The sequence below is a fragment of the Crinia signifera genome, chromosome 2 (genome assembly GCF_055691185.1).
Source record: "Crinia signifera chromosome 2, ASM5569118v1, whole genome shotgun sequence".
In the NCBI taxonomy this organism is placed as follows: Eukaryota; Metazoa; Chordata; class Amphibia; order Anura; family Myobatrachidae; genus Crinia; species Crinia signifera.
The window spans coordinates 27,161,904-27,168,450 of NC_139218.1; the positions used below are offsets into that span (position 1 = coordinate 27,161,904).

Genomic DNA, 6,547 nt, shown 5'->3' on the forward strand with positions numbered 1-6,547 from the left:
AGATGAACTATTAAGAATGCAAATAGTGATTGCTCCTACGTTCTATCCTGTGTATTGCAGGAGATTATAAATCAGACTCCGCACTGGTTAATAAATCTGTGTCTTACCATATACTGAATGATACCCAAATGCTGGTCAGTAAGTGACTGTAGATAAGCTCTCTTTACCCTCTGCCCTTAGTGGGGCAGCTCAGATGTATTACCAATGTCAGTTAATGAAATAGATTAATCCTCTGGCATTTTCATTACCAGGATGGAATATCCCCTAAACCTTCCATTCCACTGCACAAGACGATGGATTTAGTCATTTGCGCCCTCTTACTTAATCAGCCAGGTCCTTAGTGGCCCCGTGTACAGCATTAGGATGGGCCGGAGGGAGAAGTGACAGTATTTGTTGTGCTGGGGGACAGTGCGATCAATAAACCAGGTTTATGGGAGAGCGCTGACTACGTTATACTGATATATGGGATATTTTGGAACCTTACCTTTGTGAAAGCAATAAAAAAGTCAACTTTAAATGACATTGTAAGTGGTCAGAGCATAACGGATCATGCCTGAATTAAGCTTCTTCATCAGCTTAAAGGTTAATTATTGGATTCATCATGGTTGGACAGCAGAATATACCTGCGGTAATGGTATCAGAGTGACCTGCATATGTACAGTATTGAAGTCCCACCCCTGCAACTGCCAGTGGCAAGGAAGTCCAGGAGCAGAGTGTTGTGCCCCTCCTGGAATGGGTCATGTTCAGAACTATGCATCAGTTGCTAGGATGTTTAACAGGCCCCATCCAGGGCCGGCGCCACCACTAGGCAAATCTAGGCATTTGCCTAGGGCGCCGGCCACTGGAGGGCGGCATTTCGCCCCCCCCCCCCCCCCCCCCCCGTGCCGCGGGGGTACCTGTCCTGCGGCTGTGTATATAAAGCTTGCGGCGGCAGCGGGGGTCCCTGCAGTCAAGAAATAACGAGCGCTATCCGTCTGGCTACGCGGAAGTGCTTCTGTTGTGGAAACACTGGCCGCACGCTGATTGGCTGAGATTCAGCCAATCAGCGTGCGCCGTGCGGCCAGTGTTTTCACAACAGAAGCGCTTCCGCGTAGCCAGGCGGATAGCGCTCGTTATTTCTTGACTGCAGGGACCCCCCTCTGCCGCCGCCGCAAGCTTTATATACACAGCCGCAGGACAGGTACACCCCCCCCCCCTGGCACCGGGGCGCCCCCTCCCCGGCTCGCCTGGGGCGCTCCGGTGCACCGGCCCTGGCCCCATCCTCCCATATTGGCAACTTTGCCAGAAGACAGATCTCCTGTACGGAGCTATAGCGAACGGATTTTCAATTTTTATGTTTAGCTCGAGCAAATTGCTTTTACGACTGAATCGATAGCACTCATTTTATGAAGCCATATTTTCTATGTGAGAATAAAGTTTAGGTTTTAATATTAAAGTTTTCTTAAGTTGTTTTTCTTCTTGAGTTCTATAAAATAAATAGAATAGTAATAATGATAGCAATGATAAAATCCCTACCCGGGAGCTGATCTGTTATCGGGAAAACATTATCTCACTCAATAAAACTAATTAGTGACCGGGCTGTGTGGGTAGCAGCGCTCAGCGCCAGTAATAACCTGGGTCCTCTCACTTACATAAAGCTATTTCTGTCTTCCACGCAAAACATGGGAGCAGACAGGGCCGGATCCACCACGGGGCGACAGGGGCGGTCGTCCCGGGCCCCCACACATCAGGGGCCCCCCACACTCCAGTCCGTCCACTAGAGGCTGTGTCCGCCCTCCCAATTGAAGCTGCTTCTGCTACGGTCCTGGAATATCTCGCAAGAATCTCCGGGGAATTCCGCAGGGCTGCACTGGCCGCGGCACGTACCTGCTGGAGTGTGGGGCCCCTGATGTGTGAGACTGTCACTAGAGGAAGCTCGCTCTGTCCTTCCTCAGCCGAGCTGTGCAGACGCAGTGAGTAACTGCTGCGGGGCCCGGGGCTCCCACTACTAGGACTCGAGGCTCCTATTACAGGAGTCAGCCAGGACACAGACTTGAGTTCAATAACTAACTTTACATGAGTTTGCATGAGTTCACAGATCAATCCAGTGGAGTTGATTTTAAAAAGCACGGCAAGCGCAGCGAGCCACTGAGCCCGAAGCGTGGGGGCGTGGAAAATGATCCCAAAGCGCGGCGAGCACAGCGAGCCCCGCGAGGGGGCACGGATTATTTGACGTGTATTCCGCGTCCGCTCGCCACGCTTCAGGCTGACTTGGATAGGCAGGAAATCGCTGCAAATCGGAGGCAAATCGGCCGCTAAATCGCATCGCGGATCGAATTGGCCGCAAATCGTATGCGATATCATATACGATATCGTATGCGATTTATATATCATCGGGCGCCGTGATAATACACAAGTACCCTGCTGTTATTTAAAAAGTGTTAACATTTATTGGTAGGGGCCCCCACAAGTTTGTTGTCCAGGGCCCCCACAGACCTTAATCCGGCCCTGGGAACAGGTCACCTACAGCGACTATATACGAGCCCGTTTCTGTTGGCAAGGAGATGAGATATGTGCAGTTTCTACACGTCAGCCAGAGTCTCTGTGTGCACAGAGGGGAAGTTTTACAGAGACATTCTAGTCTGTCTGTGTCCTCAGTATGTAACTGCCGGCAGATTTGCTGATGGATAAAACCATGCTGCGCATTCTGATATGGCGATAGCCCATTGTAGCCTATGGCTACACATCGCACTGTCCGAGCGGCAGTTCGGTCACCGGTGTTACGGGGGGGGGGGGGGGGTCAGCGCGTAACCGCACATGCGCAGACCCCCATGGCTTCCGGCTCCGGGCATCGCAGGGACGGGCTGTTTTCAGAGCCCAGTTCCTACCCCCTGGCCGGTAATACATTGGGGTGAAATGATTGCATATTACAATGCGATCCTAGGCGGTAATATTCCGGCCAATGGTAAATGGGGCCCTTAGCCTCATTAGTGTTGGAAATATGGGTGTGTGTGTGTGTGTGTGTGTGTTTCATTCCAGTTAAACAATCTTCTAATTTACTGTAGCTATTTGATCCTGTATAAAAAAAATCTATGAAAAACTCTGTTCTAACTATATGGAGTGACTTGTGTTTTGTACAGTATATATAAGAGCACACTGTAGGGGGCGCCAGATACCTTTAAGTAAACATAAATAAGTGCAATAATTGAGCTTAGCCTGTGTGGAATAATATTGCCACCATGCCGCCTATGGAGATAAATCCAAAAATATATCAAGTTTTTCCAGTTAGACTCTTGGAAGCGTCAAACAAAATACAGTACAAACAAATCAAACAAAATGCAGTCACAGTGCAATACATATATATAATTAGTTATTATAATGAGCAGATATAATTATCATAACATAAACATAGATTTGGCCAGGCTCATCCGATGTCGTGTACCAATGCAAATTCCAGCACTTCCACAACACAAGAACATCACGCTTGGAAGCAAAACCCCACCCAAATCTAGTTCTCTCTGCACAAGTTACATCTGCCCCACCTGCAGTGCACATGGTTTTGTCCATTTGAGAAGGAATTTTCCTTTGAGAGTGAACCAGAATAATGGACAAACCAACAAAACCACACTTGCTACATAATTTAAAGGATACAATAGAATCTTTGACAGGTTGTCAGGATACACAGACTGCTGTATTGGTGACAAATATTTGTGCTTTTAGCCTATTCACCAACAAGCTGCTTCTTTGTGTACAATGTATACATATAAAAACAATACCAACCCCATGTCTATGCAAGGCTATGATGACAATGTCCATGGAGCATACCTCCCAACATGACCCTCTCCAGTAGGGACAAATTGCTCTGCTCCTGGACTTCCCCTCTTAATGTGTGATTACCATCACCTGTGGTGAAACACCTTGCTTATCAATTAACCTGTTTAACACAGGTGATGGTAATCATACATTAAAGGAAAGCCCAGGAGCAGAGCAATGTGTCCCTCCTGGAGAGGGTCATGTTGGGAGGTATGATGGAGCAGCATCGGATGGGCAGCCTGCAATGATTATGCACTGGTCACACTACCTGCTGGCAGGTAGTGTGACTGGTCCCTTTATCAGTTCTCCCACTGCCACAGTTTGTTGTTCAGTGTGACCCCCCCCCTCCCCCCAGGAAGGAAACTGCTGGTACCCAAAACCCGGCACATTGCAGTGGGACTGCCTGCTGGGCCTTGGGACCCCCAAACATCTGGGACCATAGCAGTTGCATCCACTGCACCTCCGATAGTTACACCACTGGGGTAAGAGGTGAGGAGAATCGATGGCTGCTGCTGTGATCTGTGCTGCTCATGATGGGTGGTATGCTGGGTCATAGCGGAAGGACTCGGGAACACCAGCAAAAATCTTCAATCGATTTGGTAAGGGTCGGCTCTGATTACAGAGAGCCGGTGCCATTGTCAAACAGCGAAATAAATGACATGATAGTTTAACACAGTAAAACATTTCTATTGATTTCCAACAAAAACCTTATAGCCTGTACATTAATAACAGTATAATATAACAGTATAATAGCCTGTACATTAATAACAATATGACAGTATAATAGTCTGTACATTAATAACAATATAACAGTATAATAGCCTGTACATTAATAACAGTATAATATATCAGTATAATAGCCTGTACATTAATAATGTATAATTTATTTATTTTTTTCAGGAGCCCGAGGTGTGCTCCCTACCACCAGTGCTGTGCCTAAACACGTGCAAAGGGGGCCGTGCGATCGAATTGGGCCATCTCCCGAAGGAGACGGGCCCTGTTTTTCCCCTAACCCCTCTCAACCATAAGGCCGAAGAGGGGAAAATAGGGAACGGTGGGTCCTCTTCGCCGAAGCTTAGAGAGACCCTCATTCCTCAACCTCCGGAAGGGTTAGGACGGTGGGTCCTCCGCACCCGAAGATTGGAGAGACCCTCAGTAGACTCCCCTCCGCCTTGCGGCTCGGGGTCATCCTCGGGGGACCGAAGCTCTCCCCAAAAGGTGAGAGCTTCGGCACATTGGGGAAATGGAAGGCCCGAAAGGGTCGACCACACTACCCAAAAAACGTGACAAACTACAAAAAAACAAGGAGTGTGAAAAGTGACGAACGTGAGAGGGGAAGATAAATAAATAAAAAAGATACCTCAGCCAGAAGGCCGGGGTGGGGGGTGTGAAAAATTGTCCTACCCCACCCTTAAGGACGGGGTAAGGACGTGAAGCGTCGCCTGAAGGGGAAGTGCGCAGTGCAAGTGCTTACTAGTGCATGGTGATTTTGGGATCACCCGTGCATGTTCGGCACCCCCGAGTTTCCCCGGGGGGCACAGTGCAGCCTCGGACTCCAAGCAACCGACCGATCAGCGTCCGACCAAGGTTTCTCTGTTCCCATCGTATGGCATTTTCCAGCTTCTGGCATGGGAATGGGTACTCCACTGGGCTTTTCGACTGACTCCCTTAGGGGCTGCGACCCCCTCGGAAGAGCAATCTACTCAGTCTCAGTGTTTCTCCGATCCCAAGGTTAAGGTACTAAGCTGGGCCTTTCACGGTCTCCCCATCAGAGGCTACGAACCTCTGGAACAGGAGCCATCTACTCAGTCCCAGCCTTTCTCCGCTCCCTGGGAATGGATACTAGACTGAGCCTTTCGCTGTCTCATCCTTCGGGGCTACGAACCCCGTCAAGAGAGCCAAACTACTAGGCCCAGTGTTTCTCCCCCCCTCTTACCAGTGGATTTACGGAAACAACACCTCCTACCACTGGCAGAGGTGAAGGTACTCAGCCAGACTTTTCACCACTCCCAGGCAAAAAAGAGGGGTCCCACACCCTCCGCCCATCAGAGCAGCTACTCAGTCCAGCCTTTCTCTATTCTCTGCCAGAGGCCAGTCCATACCCACTGATAAGAACAGATACTACACTTGATCTTAGCCAAAAGGCCGAGAAGCGATACATTAATAATGTATAATATAACAGTATAATAGCCTGTACATAAACAGTATTATATAGGCTGAGTATCCCTTATCCGAAATGCTCGGGACCACAAGCATTTTGGATAAGGGAGTTTTTCGGATTTTGAAATACAGGGGTCTGCGATCCTTCCCTGTAGGAGACAGAAGTCACTAACAGGGAAGGACTATTGAAGGAGTTCACGTACTTCTATGTTTTTTTTATATGGTTGTGTCACAAGGACACTATTTAAACCCGCTCCTGAGAATTTACAGGAAGCTGCAGGTAAAGTATTCCACAGCTACCCTTAAGAAATAAGGAAAAAAGACCATTATTATATATTTTTTTTCGGCTCCCAAAAAGATTGTATACTCTGTTCCCCTGAAGAAGTATTTGTAGACGAAACGCGTTGGGCGTTGTACATATCGTTTTTTGCCTATAATAACTTACTGAAGAAACAAATCTTGGATGAACTTTTCCGGTTTGCTTCACTAAATATCGAATCAGCATATGTATATATAGACTTTATCCTTAAAAATTAAGGCACCATTCCACAATTGGGTATTCTATTGGTATTAGTATTGGTTCCCTAACCCTCAG

At 48.0% G+C, this 6,547-nt stretch overlaps 1 pseudogene; it reads right to left on the reverse strand.

The window, feature by feature from the left end:
* Window positions 1–5,742: 5,742 nt before the first annotated feature.
* On the reverse strand, window positions 5,743–5,949 carry LOC146060864 (U2 spliceosomal RNA; annotated as a pseudogene).
* Between the last annotated feature and the right edge of the window lie 598 nt (window positions 5,950–6,547).